The 15,115-nt window shown below is 33.8% G+C and overlaps 1 protein-coding gene across 3 annotated transcripts in view; it reads left to right on the top strand.

The window, feature by feature from the left end:
- Nucleotides 1-15,115, top strand: part of LOC150109653 (mitochondrial ribonuclease P protein 1 homolog) — a 76,205-nt gene that overhangs the window by 49,137 nt on the left and 11,953 nt on the right. The window contains exons 4-5 of one of the 3 annotated variants that reach the window (XR_016549984.1): nt 3,676-3,779; nt 9,256-10,201. The gene's annotated coding sequence lies outside the window, so the exon portion shown is untranslated. Of the gene's footprint in view, nt 1-3,675; nt 3,780-9,255; nt 10,202-15,115 lie in introns of those variants that run through there. The other 2 variants (XR_016549985.1, XM_090409538.1) reach the window with 2 other exon arrangements.

The following is a 15,115-nucleotide window of genomic DNA, read 5'->3' as shown; positions in this document are numbered from 1 at the left end:
TCACAGATAACATTACCCTCATCTGCTCAATGCTGTATATGGTCCTTCACTACTTTCTCCAAGATATTACTAACTACCAATGACACACAAATTGGTCTATAATTATACACTTCCAGTCTGCTACCACCCTTAAGAAATAGCACTATCTTTCCTTCCTTCCATTCCATGGGCACCTTTCCAGCAGCCAGACTTTCATTGAAAAGCCAGGTCAAAGGCACTGTCAGTTCCCTAGCACACACATTCTCTCAAAACTCGTGGTGAAATACCATCTACTCCCATAGCTTTATTGACATCCCGAGTACTCGTTATTTGAAACACACTCTCCTCCTGTACCTCTAAACCTTGAACCTGCCCTATCCCTCTAGCATTAAAACTGACTCCTTCAGGATGAAATACTCCAATTAAGTGTTCATTGAACAATTCTACTATGTCCGCTATATCAGTCACTCTATTCCCATTTTTATCCCACAATATCATTCTTCTACAATCATTTCTCCTCCTACTGGCCACATATCTAAAATATTCACTAGGATTTTCTTTGGATCTTAGGGCTAATCTCCTCTCATATTCCAGTTTCATCTTACTTACCATACTGGAACAATATTAAACAGGAATTGCATACTTTCGCATGCAATTCCTGTTTAATATTGTTTGTCATCCACTGTACTCCAAATTGTGTCCTCTTGTTCAATCGTGGTATACAACTTACCATTGCTGCTAACAAATATTCTTTCATAATTTCCCACACACTAATGATATCCCGGCTGGAAAAATTAATTGCATGATTTAAATGAAGATTTAAATCAAAAATTGATACCTGTCAAAACACAAATAATAAAGAATAAGGCTTTCAGTCTGCATGACTACTTTAAAAACAAACTCTGGAATAATTCATCAATTCCAACATTTTTGGCCAGAAAGGGATGATTTGATTGTTTCAGAAAGCAAACAAGTTTGCACAATTTAAGAATAATGAGGGAATCAGCAAGCACAGCACAAAAAGTGTTGAAGAATTTCTCATTTGATTTCAAGAATCAATTGGAAAAAAGCCTACCTAATTTAATTTTGACAAAACTAATCTTTTTTGATAGCAGATGCCAATATCTATTTTGCAAGAAGAAAAAGTTACATCAGAGTTTAAAGCTGCTAAAAATCATGTTATTCTTTTAGGCAGCAGATTTTAAAATGAAAACCATATGTCTATCATACTGAAAATCTACATTGTGTGCATATCTATAAGAACAATAAAAATTCTTTTCCCATTATTTAGAAGAGCAATCACAAAGCTTGGGTGGTGCAAACAATTTTCAATGACTGGTTCAAAAATTATTTTTGCTTATTAGTTAAGGATTATTGCTCTTAAACTGGAGTTGAACCTCAAGCTTTACTGATGTTAGATAATGCTCCTGATCATCCCCTTAATTTAGAATCACTTAGTACTTTGCCAGCTCAAATTGAATTCCTACCTCCCACCATAACATCAGTGTTGCAGCCCCTGAATCATGGAGTAATCGTGATGTCCGAGGTGTATTATTTAAGGCAAACATTTCAACAGTTTATTGCAGGCAGTGATGGTCAAGGAAAGGACAGTATGAGGAAGTGGTGGAAACAATTTAGCATCCTACAGGAATTTCATAACATAGATGAGTCATGGAAAAAAAAAAGTGTCAACATCTTGCATACAAGAAGCATGGAAAAAAATTATTCCCAGAGAATGAAGAGAGAGGTCATCCTCAGATACAAGTCCTGAAATTGCCAAAGGAATTAGTAACATGGCAACTGAAGTAGGAATTGACAGTGCAACAGTGGATTATGTGAATTACTGATTAAATGCCTAAGTCAACCTTTGAATGAAGGGTATGAATGAAGCGTAGCAAGACATTGAATTTAATGCAGCAGTCATTGAAAAATCAATTCAAATTCTAGAAAAAGCTCTACTACTGCATGAGGAATGCACAAATTTGTTAGAAGAGCATGACTGTAATTTTGCAAGGGTAGATGCAGTTAGACGAGGTTGTGATCAGATGATGAACTGTTAACAGGTAAGTAAGTTAGAAAGGCCATGTTGGATTCATATTTTGGAAAACAAATTAAATAAATCTGCTATGACCTGAATCCTATGTGATTTTTATTCTAAGTTGTTTTGAAAACTGCAGTATGTATCTAATTAAGGTTTGTATTTATGTGCACTTTAAAGTTTTGCAATATCTCATATTTTGAATAAAATTATTTGTTTCAAGATATTTTGTACACTGCATTAATATTAGAAAAGCAGAAAATCAATCAATAAAAAACATATGAAAAAAATGGTGTCCTCCATTTAACCTGGAAATTTACATTATTGTAAGCCCACAGTTTGTAGATCTCTGCTTGCTGACTTGCCCAGAATAGTCGATTCATGCTGAAGAGGAAAGAGAAATGAAGGATGTACAAAGTGGTCGCCAACACGCGAAATCACGTGCTTTTTTTGGTAAAATTTTCCAACTGTTATACAAACGACATAGTTAACTACAATGATCATAAAAGAGAAGTTAATTTTCCGGCATGTAATAATAAACAACTCATCCCATAATATGGACTATTATCGTTACCCTATTATCGGAATGGATTCTCCGATAATAGGTGGGCATACTCTTTATGCTGTTTATATTTAGAGAACACGATTTTGTATATATTTACACATTTCTGAAAAAACTTTTGAGACACCCACCTACAGTAATTTCTTAGCTCACCTACATTTGTACTGTAGGTGAGCTAAGAAATGAATTTTTTCTTGTTTTTATTAATTTTCTGTCTTTTAAAATCCAGAAATTCTGCTCTAGAGACCATGCGTAGAACTTTTTCAACCCACTTCAGGCTTCCGGTAAGTAAATGGTTTTACACCAAGCAGTGAAATTTATCTCTTGCTTAAAGACGATCACAAACATTCATATCCACAGTGTGATTTGAACCATCAGCCAGTTATTTGGGTGTAGAGTGGGTACATTAACCACTCTGCCAACCAGACCAGCATTTATTTGCTTGCATTTATTTTACTAAAATTCATAATTAGTACATGAAATGCTTGTTCAGTCATTGTACATAAAGTAAGTTAGTTGAACCAATGCCTGAACTAATAATTCATCAATCTTGGCTGGATCATAATTGATCCCTTAGATTCAAATTTTAGCATTCTAGAGGAGCACTCCATGAACATGCACAAATTTCACAGTTACAGTGTTATGCATATATTATGGCATGTAGTACTTTTCTGTTTGACATTCCTTTACTGGTAGATACATCCATTCATCACATATTTGCATTATCAAAATTTTCATGCATCAAGCTTACTCTTTTTGTTCTGCTGAAGTTGATTGCTAATGGGTATTATTATTATTATTTGAGACCTCTACGGAGTCAAGTAAGGCAAATAAAGGCAATATTAGTGACACCAACTGTCATGCCTTCCCTTAAACTCATTTACACTAGATGCTCACTACCTCAAAAGGCAAACTATTCCACTCAAGCACTGTTCTTTGAGAGAAAAATCTAGCCTTCGTCCATTTTTAAACACAAACAAGCAACTTCTGTGGATGCCTTCCCCCTCCTGTGTTCTCTTCCATATAACAAAAAATTTCATCTTAAACTCCATAATCCTGATATAATCTTTGTAACTTTCTTTGTACCTTTCCACAGCTTCTTCATACCCTTGGAACCCAGGAGAGAGCAAATCTGTGCACAGTAGTCTTATCAAGGCCTTGCAAAGAGGCAAAATGACTTCCTTATCCTTACATGTCAAGGTTCGTTTTAACATTGCAATTATTCTCTGAGTTTTATTTACAATTTTTATTATGTAAGTTTTTACTATACTGTGGAATCTAGCATACCTGATTGCCCTACCTATCTTCGCATCATCGGCAAACAGTTGCACCCTTCCTAATGTCATGATTGTATAGATTGAACAACAATGGCCCAAGCACTGGACCCTGGGGGGTACACCACTGATCACCTTAAATCTGGCAAATTCACACCCACCATATGCTATTTTTTATATATATCTGTCAGCCATCCACTTATCCAAGTCAAGAGTATATTCCAGTGATGTTTAACCTTTTTTACTATGTGAGCTACTTTTCTATACTAAGTTATTCAGCGATCTACTCTCTTATATAGATCATGTTCTCCCAACCTGATAATAATGGTACAATTTTCAAAAGTTCTTAATATAATCTTGAAATACCATTAACTGAGCAGTATCAGTGAAGTCGTTTTGATTCATCAAATTGTAATGAAAACGCAACACACTGGTGAATGTCTGACATTAACTGAGTATTCAGATCGGCATTTAAAATTTCAACTCTTCTCATAACCGTTGTTCTGGAAAGTTGTAAATCTTTAATATTCAAAATGATTTCATTTTTATTTTTAAAATCAGAAAATAAAGATTCTGCTGCTGCAAGAAACAATTCTTTTATTAACTCTCCATCAATAAATGGCTTTTTTGCTTTTGCTAATAAATTACATACTTCCAAAGAAACGCTAGTGGCTGATATTGGTTTATTTCTTACTTTTGAAATCATATTTTGTTGTCCAGAAAGTCCTGCCTTTAAATTTATAATTTTTGATTCACGTATTTCAGAATTTTTGGGAAAATCTTCATCATATTTTGCATGTAGCGATCGAAAATGTCTCTCAATATTACCTTTTTTTGGAATTGCTACAGATGAATTACAAATCAAACAACAACAACACTTTCCATTTACCACTGTAAAGAAAAAATCCATTTCCCATTCCTTGTGAAAATGATACATCTTCGATTTCTTTGATACACTCATGATTATCCTCAAATTAAAAAAAAAAATAATGATAAATCCAACAATAAATTTAGAGCAATTGAAACTGAACTGAAATTCTGGTAGTGGGAAGTGTGTGATGTAGTTATGAGTAAACACGATTATAAACGAAATGCATACGATGTGTTTTGCTTATAATCGTATTCACTCAGCTCGCTGTTTGACCTCCATAGATCTAAATTAATTCATTTACCCGGACTTATAAGAAAATGACTCATTTGACAATTTTAAAGAAAAATAAATAAATAATAGCAATACACTTAAAAGAGAATTAAAAAATAATACAAAATAATGATAAATAAAATATTATGTTTTCAGTTTTAATTAAATTTATAAGTACGTTAAACAAGAGATCAACCAAAAATCGCTCCGTGATCGACCTGTCGAACACCACTGGTATATTCCAATCCCATATTCTCCAATTTAAGCAACACCCTTTCATGTGGTATCCCTTTCAAATGCCTTTGAAAAATCCAACAGCATCATAGTGTATCCATTCCTTTTATCAACTCAGCCATAATTATAAATTATGAGCAAAATGCTGAAACTTGACCTTCCTTTAGCCATGCTATTCCTTGCAGAGTATAGTTTGCCTGTCTACCCATTTCTGTATGCGAACTCTTACTTCTCTAAAATCTTCACCACCACACCAGAGATACTGATAGGTCAGTAGTTGGACACATCAGATTTTTCCCCACCCTTGTACAATGGAACTATCATACATTCCTTCCATTCTTGTGGTATCTTTCCTGAGCTGAGTCTGAAGTTCTATAAACATGTCAAAGACCTAGTTAATTTAGCTGAACATGCCTTTAGCATACATGCTGATACTCCATCTGTCCTTATTACAAATTCTTATCCATATATGCAATAGCTCTTCATCCTAATTCTTATGAACCTCTAGCTGTTTTAGTGTAGTAGCAGCATTGTGCATTATGTTGCATACACCTGGTTGATATATCTTAGCAAAGTGTGCACTCATTAGTACCATCTGCATTCAGTAAAGTTATTCTTCTACATTCTTTCTTTCTTTTACTTGTGGCATAATGATAAAATTCTTTTGGATTGCTTTTAACCTGCATACTCAATTTCTTTTCATACTTTGATTTAGCTTTCTGCAAAGTACTTGTTACTTTTCTGTCTTACACTTTATATATTTCATAACTCCTCTCACAATATTCCTTCCACATCATGTATATATCTCTTTTTTTAAAAAAAAAATTTTTATTGATCTCTGCCAGTCTGATTTGAATCTCCAGCCAAGAGGCTGCAGGTTCAAATCCCTCAGCAACATGGATGTTTGTGAGTGCCTTACTAACCCTTTGTGGAAAGGGCATCTGCTATCCTATAACTGCTAGCAGATGATTCATGCCCAAAACTCAATGAGATAGGGGAGTGACCACATGGCATCAAATTATGCCACAAGTGAATAATTTGAATAGCTTATTGATCTCTTGCTTAATATGGTTGTACATACATTTCACTCTCACCCTGTTTATTCTTCTAACTCTAGAAATACATTCAGATACCATCTCATTTAAGCATTCTGCAAAGATTCCCATGCATTTTTGATATCTTTCCCATTTAGTAACTAATATACCATGAAACCAAATATATGAAGAGATCACTAGTCAAAAAATCCTAGACAAATATTCCTCATCCAGATTGCAATCAGATATTAATAACATTCATCATCATGCATATCAAGGATTTAGGCCTAGCATGGCCTGTTCCACCTTAGAAGTCATCGTTGAATCTTTTAAGAGGACATCCTGGTTTTCTTTTTCCTAATGGCTTGTACCTTAAGTCTTGTTTTAAAAACATTGCCACAACTTATCTTAAAGGGATCTCAGAGCAAATAGTGTAATATTTTTTCACAGAGTATAATCTGCAGACCACTGTTAAACCATTCTCAAAACTGCCTTCTTTTCTATCCTATAGTAAGAATAAATTACTTTTGTACTTGTCTGGTATGTATCAGGTGGCTTGTTCTTGACAGTTACATTTTGAACAAATGAGCTGATCTTAGAATCCAAAACCATCAAGGTGATATCAAATACTTTGAATCCGAGAAATCTGGCCTCACTTCCTATGGCACTGATACTAGCCAAAGAATTTACTGAGCAGAATGTTACTCAACTCCACTCAAGTAGGTTTAAATTCGGCCATCTCTTTGTGGAAATGTGAAACTTGCATTATTGTTCTAAATCTCAGTTGCTCTGATTGTATGCCTGCATCTGCATTCTGTTTCTGTGAAATAATCACAGAATTTTTTTTCCATAATTTTTCCCTCCTTTAATATTATACAATGTAACTTATGTATTTAATTAATGCAACTATTATTGTTTCCATTTTTTTTCCACTTAGTTATAAATTAAATTTGCCAAGAAATTATATTATGTAATCCTTTTGCATGTAAAGTTTCTTCATGACTAGGCTATCTGTATCTAGAAGTGAATGACTTCACATTAATTGGTTAGTATTCCATAATGCAAAGATTCTGCATTATTTCTATATGCTGGTAGTGAATTTCTATCACAAACCTCTCTCTATATTCTAAATGCACTCAATAGGATTGCAATATTAGTGAATGGGCAGATCTATGAAGATAAGTCATCATTATCATGTTTTTCTGTGGCCATTCTTGTACCAATATTGTTATCTGTTAACTTTTTCCTCATATATTGGTCAACATGAATGAATGAATCTGCTTGATCAGCAACAGTATTCAGGTAGGCTGCACCATTTAATCCTTACTCTTCAAGGATCCAAAGAATATCAAAAAGTGCTTGATAATCACTACACCAACAAACTGGAATTTATTATTCCATATGACCTGTTTTTCAATCATGTAGCCAGTGCTGATGTTCCTTAGCCATAGCTCGTTGTTTTTGCTATACAGGCATGGTACCTTCAATGATTGTCTTCTGATATATCTGCTTTGTTTCTTGTCCAATGCTGAATCACTGCATACTGCATTCCTTACAGTTGCTGTACCACTCCAGCTTTTGACCGGTTGCACATCTATTTGACTTCACTATCTTATATTTGTTGCCTACCTATATTTTTTGTTTTATGTATACTTGCATGACATTGATTTAATAATTTCTGTTTATCAGAACATTCTAGGTACTGTATACCCAGAACAGCAATTACCATCCTCTTACTGAGCCATCTTGATCCAACTATCATTGCCTGTTTGAAGCCACTGAGGTCATGACCTTTTCTCATTATCACGCATTTTAGCAGATGTAATCTGCTAGAGGAATTTTATCTCCTGTAGAGATAAATTCCTCTAGCAAATTAAATGAAACATATGTGAAATCCACTGTTACCGGTGGATTTCATATATGTTGATTAATTAGTTTTTATTGCATATTATTGCTTGAAAACATAAAGGGGGGGGAAGACATACAGAAAAATAGGGCGTGCATATGCCAGAAATTTTAATCTAACACCAGTTAGCATTAGCACTGAAATATAACCCTAAGTCAAGAGTGAAAAAAAAAAAAAAAAAAAAAAAAAACGAAATGTTGCATTGTTATTTCTTTCGTTTTTCCAGTGTTATAAAGCTTTGCATTATTTGCTATTAATGATAGAGATTCAATATTTCATTCCTTTAGAAATTGATGATTGCATGTTGGTGTGATAAAAAAAAAAAAATAATAATTGTATAAACCCTGGTAGAACAAGATGAGTGTGCAGCTAAATAAATTTTCACCACAGATTTGTGAGAATAATATGAATTTCTCAATATCATTAATGTGTTTTCTTTTATCATTATTAATTTATAATGTACTCTGGTGGCTTTCGTTTGTTATATTGACAACGAAAATGCGCTTAAATGCCTGATAAATTTCAGTTTTAAAATTCATCTGCTTGTAAAATTAATATCTCTTTATCAACGAAAAGGGGTTAAAGTATGCGGACCTGATGAAAATTTGAGACCATTTCTTTATCGCAGTTAGTATCTTTTGCAGAGAGAGATAAAAATCCATCGTAATCAGAAATGCTTTAGATAACTAAGTCGTGACTTCTAAAAATGTATTATTTCTGGGAGGTGTTTACCTCCTGCAATGTTAACGAAGTATGCATATGTTCTTCGCTAAATACTTTTGTCCCGGCTCTTGAGCACTTTTAAAGTAAGTATAAGAGTTCTAAATTTATTTTCATGTTCTTAAATGATAGATCTAAACTGTTTGTTGTTCATTCTTCATCGTTGGAAATATGTGCCTACTTCTTAAAGTTTTTGGAGAACTACAAACCTGCAATAAATAACCCTAAAAATAGTAGGGTTAATACTTTGGACAGAAAATTGAATATCTGACAGTATATGATGCTTTCTATCGCTTTTAAAATATATCTTGAAAATTTCCATTAATGTATTATCTTTTTTGGTTTGCATGTTTTCATTTTCTTTCAGGTGGTTGAAGTTCAGAAAGAAACATGCTTTGTGGAAATAGCGAAATTCGGGCGACTTACACGAAGGTCTTCGTCATCATTGGTTTTACTAGTGCGATCATTGGCTGTGGTGTGATCATTGCTGGAGCGGCCAATCTCGGCAGCATAAATGTACTCGTTCCAGGAGTCATCATCCTTTGTCTAGGAACAACCGTTCTTCTGATAGCCATGATATATTTTGCTGTGACTGTGTTTCGAGCTAGGAACCCGGTAACATCTTCAATCACTTCTGGACCATCTCGATCATTAGATGTTTCTATGCTAACTATAGACACTTACATTGACCTAGAAGGCCGCCCACCTACCTATGACGAGGCTACGGCCTTCGACCACTGCATACCATCTTCTGGACCAAATGAAGTGCCTACCTAGCGAACGATATTGATGCCATTGAACATCAAAAACTAACTTATTTCTTATAAAGATTCATTTCATGTACACTTAAGAAGATAATGTTATTGTGGTGTTGCATCCAGGAATTCTTTATATTCGGGGAGAGAATTCGCTAAACCGAATTCAACGAAAGCCATTCATACAATTTCTTGTCACAAAGCTTGAGTTTGGAGAAATTTTGGAGACTTTAAAAAAATACCCTCGACTTTTTTTTCTTCATATAAAGATTACGAATAGTATTTCTCTTTCTTTTGGCTAGCAATAGTTGACAAGATAAGAAAAGATCAGTTGATCCTTTTGTGCAATTGTTACCAGAACCGGCGCTAGGGTCTTTGCCGCCCGCATGCAATTTCTATCTAAGCGCCCCTGTAACGATCCGTGCGTGTGTGGTTCTTTTACGATAATAAAAATTTAAAGTATTTGAAATTTCTTAAATAAATTTTGACAGAACAGCCACACGTTGGTTCACTAATGGTAACGAATCGTGGGTGTTGACTAGGCAGGATAATCGTTAAAAACCCAAATATTCAAAAAATTCTCTAAAGTTAAAGCAAGTTTTGATAAAGCCACTTCACTTTAATCGTTGAATATAATGATACACGGATTATAGCCTTCTGACCGACCCGAATCGCTAACAAAATTAAAATGAATTTTGTTAGCGATTCGGGTCATAAAAATTCTTCCATTTTACAAGTTACTAAATTCTTAGTAACTTGTAAAAATGTATTAATAATTTTTATAAGTGGAACTATCTTTCAGGAAAATAAAACAAACTCAAGATAGATGAGAAAATAAGAAAAGAATTCAGAAATAATTAGAACATTTAATATAAGTATTCAAAAAATAACATCTTTACAGAATAACAGAAAATAAATTAAACTACATAAATATACTTGAAACTTTTTTTATTAAAATTTTAAGATTTTTGATTTCATATTCACAAAATGAGAAATAATGGTCTTAACGTCTAATTCCGCACATATATCATTTTCAATAGCTATTAACTTCAAACTAACAAGCCTTTTTATGACATACTTGTTCTTAAGCAGGTTTTAATCAATTTCAACTTAGAAAAGGAACGTTCACCGCTCGCTACACTAACAGGTAAGGTTAATAGTATTCTTAAAGCAATTGAAAAATTAGGGAAAGATAAATTATTAGACACAATAAAATTAAGAATATCGAAAGGGTTTTGAATATTGAAATTATCCTTCCGAAAAATATCCCGGAAAGCATATAACTCGTCATATAGTTCTATTGCATTTACGTCTTTATTGTCGCCGTCCTTCAAGAGAATTTCTAAATCGTCACAATTTCTTCGTAAATCTTCGTTATTAATTTGTAGTAATCTATACAAGAAATTGAAATTATCATAATATGTTTTTAGTTGTTCAAAACGTTCTATGAACAAACACATTGCAATGTCTAGAAATGTCTAAAACACATTCACTCTAAATTTATCTTGTTTCGTTTCGTCATGATGCTCGTAGTCAAATTGTGTCTTTCGTCGTCGAACTTCCGTACCAGTTGTAAATTCTTGTTCTCCATCCGCCTCTTCACTCAGTTCTTTTGCCGTTTTTAGAACTTCTTTAAAATTTGTATCTGATCGATACTCTTGTAAGAATATTTTTAAGTTTTCGATAGATTCTAAAGCAAGTGTAATGTTCATATTTTTGTCTTGAAGCATTTTACTCATGGCTTATTCTATTAAGTAAATCATGCCAAGTTATAAGAGAGCAAATAAATTTATAGTTCTTTATTTTAGCACATAATGTTTGTGCTTCATGCTGAGTTTCTTTATTAAAATTTTCATTATTTAAAATTTCAAAAAGTGCATCGTAAATTTCTCCTAACTGTGATATCTTAGAGGGCGGATTGCATTAATTTTACTTTCCCATCGCGTTTCTGATGGCTGTTTCAATGTTAATTTTTTTATGAACTTGAAAAGGATTGCCCAACGTTTGTAAGAGAATGAAAAGAAATTGTATATTTCTTGAATAATTGCAAAGAAACTAATTGTATCTGCATTCACATGAAAAGCTCGAGGATTTTTGTTCAAAAGCAAATTTTGGAACTCGTATTTTTTCCCTTTCATATTTGTCCCATTGTCATACCCTTGACCTCGCATGTTTTCAATGGGAATGTTCCATGTTTCCAGTTGTTCCATTATTGTTGCACATAAACCACGTCCTGTGGAATCTGATATATCTGCAAAACCTAAGAAGTTTTCCCTGATCTTGACAATTCCATGGTCGCTGGAAACAAAGCAAATAATAATGGTCATGTGTTCTGTTTTACTTGCATCAGGTGTGCAGTCTAAAATTATGAAATATTTAGATTTTCGAATTGATAATAAAATTGTATCTCTGATTGCGTTACTTAAAGTTTCCGATATTTCATTTTGACTGTCTTTGCTCAAATAGTGTACTCTTTTGTTTCGTTGTAGGGCCCTTTCAACTTGATTTTCCATAACGGGATCAAACTTCGCAAACAGTTCGACTAATTTTAAAAAATTGCCGTTATCCCTTTCATATAATTTATCAGATGATCCGCGAAAAGCTAAATTTTGACTGCCAAGGAATTTTATAATTTCAATCAAGCGTTCTAAAACACTCGTCCAATGTTTCTTTTCCATTTCATACATTTGAGTCTGGCAATCAATAGTAGTTTTGTTTTTTAAATTTTTATCAAGTTCCTTCAATTTAAGAAATTTTTCATGTGAGTTAAACTAGTCTCATGTCTATGCAAAGTTGTACTTACATTTCTCCAATCGTTATAACTTTCTACAAGACTACTTGATTCAGTAGGTGCGAAAAGTTTGTAACAGAAGCAAAAAAACATAATTTAAAGTTTCGGAATAAATGAGCCATGTCCTTGGCACGAGTTACCTGTTTTCCATTTTACTTTTATAATACGTATCACCAAATTTACGACCATATGTATCTCTGGGATATATTATATTTTTCTTTTGAACAGGCCCATTTCAATTAAAAAAAACTCGTAATTTTTCATCAATATTTCCCCATTCACCTGGATCTTCTAAATTTACAGACACTAACAATGTGTTAATTTCGTGGTCGTCTACAACTAAATCTGTTTTTCCCTTAAATTATGTGTCTTGTTATCTTGTTCAATAGTTGCAATAGTACTTTCCTGGAAACCGGATGATGTGCACGGTTCTTCAACTCTGATTTCTGATGTATCGAATTGGTTACAATCTGCATCAGAATATTTTAACAAATTTATTAAGAGCCCCAGTTTGTTTCTTAATATCTGCTTCTTTCGCAGCATGACGCTTACGATTTTGTGCGCCGGATAACGTTTTTTAATTTTTGATTCCATTTCTATTTTTTACCCGCAAGATATTATTACACAACACGACACAGAGACGAAATAATAGTCCGCACTGCGCTACTGTCAGTAGCCCACGGAGATGCGTACCATATGACTGGTTAACTAGCAACAAATGTTTTGTACGAAAATTCGTTTCTGCGCATAAAAACCGTTCAACGTTTCACTTTAGATGGACTGCAGTAGACACAACATTCTGCATACAAGCATTTAGCCTGCTCTCGCTGCAAAATTCTACAGCCGGCTGATCAAAGAGGCGGCAATATACAATTTTTTTTAAATTTTTATTCGGTGTATCTGGCCATATTAATTTTAATATTGATCATTCTAATTTTTTTTTGTTTTTATGATAAAAATTTGATTGCTTAAAAATGAATTTATGAACCGTGCACCGGCGGCGGCGCCTGCATGCCCGCTTCTGGCGGCCCTGATTGTTGCGCTTCTGCAGAGTCGTAACTTTAGCTGTTGAAAAATTGAGTTAAACTTCAGAATATGATAATGTCACTGGAACTAAACTGTTTTCAAGGAATGTTAAAAGACTTAGACTGCTGTTGGTAACTGATATTCAGGAATTACCACTGCTTTTAGTTAAAATGCTCTTGCCTTGACCATTCTCACACCAACTCCTAAGATTCAACGAGAATCAATAATCAATTTGACGTGCATGGACAAACACGATATGTTTGTAGCAGGTTCCATAGTACAGGAAAACCTCGCTTAACGCGATTAATTAATCCATCAATGCGCACTAAGCGAAACCGCGTTAATCGAATACAATAAACAATAGGAATAATTATAATTCATCCATCAGTTAGCGTAAATTTGAAAGAAAAAAGTGTATAAATCTATATTAGAGGATACAATCATCAAAGTTAATAAAAATCAATTGCTTAAATTTTTATTTAAGCAGTCGTTAAATGTTATTTAACGACTAAACATTTGATTGAGCTACTTTTTCACAAAAATTAAGTGAAGATGTTTGAATCATGCTCGACTTTTTTATCTTGTCATGCAATTTGCGATCGCTTTATCAAGATTTTGGCGTACTTCGAAGCTTCGTTCCATATCAGGATCAGCATCAAAAATTTCCTTAGCATGCTCAATGTGATTGAAAACTAGCCCAAGTTCTTTTGCAGTTAGCTTCTTAGTCGTAACATTCTCTTCTTGTTTGCACTCCTTATCTTCCCCTTCATATGCACGCTGTTCTTCTAGAAGATCATTCTCGCTAACTGTTCTGAATTGGAATCGAGCAAGTTTCTCACATCTTCATTATCCAGTTCATTAAATCCAGATTCTTTTCCAATTGTGCTAATTTCTTTAATAATGTTATCAGCTGGGTTATTAAAACCAATGAAATCATTTGCATAGTGAGGTAAGATCTTCAGCCACACGGTTCCTTTATTACTGTCGCTTTCTTTATCAGTCTTTCTCTTTTTCGTATCAGGGGTTGAATATAATAAAGCCTTATATGTATCTAAATTAAAAAAAAAAATGAAAGAAAAGTGATCGAACAAGAGAACAGATTGCACGTGCGCTTGCGTCAAATAGCTTTGAATCAACTGCCGAGTGTCGCCGGCCACCACCTCTGGCTGATACATTGAAAAGTGCTGCAGACTGACAACAAAAAAATTTCGCATAACGTAAAAAAATCGCGTTAACTGATTAATCGCTCGCTTAAAGCGGGAAATAGTATCATTTCACTCAATCACGCTGACTGATTACCGTGCATATCGAATTCGCGTTAAGCGAAGTATTTCTGTATAAGGAATGCAATTTAAGAAATAGAGTAGCGATGAGAATCTTGTAGTGATTGCACTGTGGACGTTGTATTTATTTTTTGTTCTTGAAATGAATAATTTGTTGCACACTGACAGTTTTCATTTCTTTATGATTACCAACCCTTGTATACCCCCCCCCCTCATATGGGCAAGTCCATTTATTATAAACGGTTGATATGAAGTCGCTGATAATCCTACTAAAATGTCCTTTACTGATATTGTTATCATATTCTACAAGGAAAAAGCTTCTCTGGCCAAACAAATGATTAAAGGTTGTTAGGAAATGCTTTTTTTTTTTTT

This window comes from Typopeltis vanoorti, chromosome 2 (genome assembly GCF_054136105.1).
Source record: "Typopeltis vanoorti isolate ZY-2024b chromosome 2, IOZ_Tvanoo_1.0, whole genome shotgun sequence".
NCBI lineage: Eukaryota > Metazoa > Arthropoda > Arachnida > Uropygi > Thelyphonidae > Typopeltis > Typopeltis vanoorti.
This window is presented reverse-complemented; position numbering and strand designations above follow the sequence as displayed.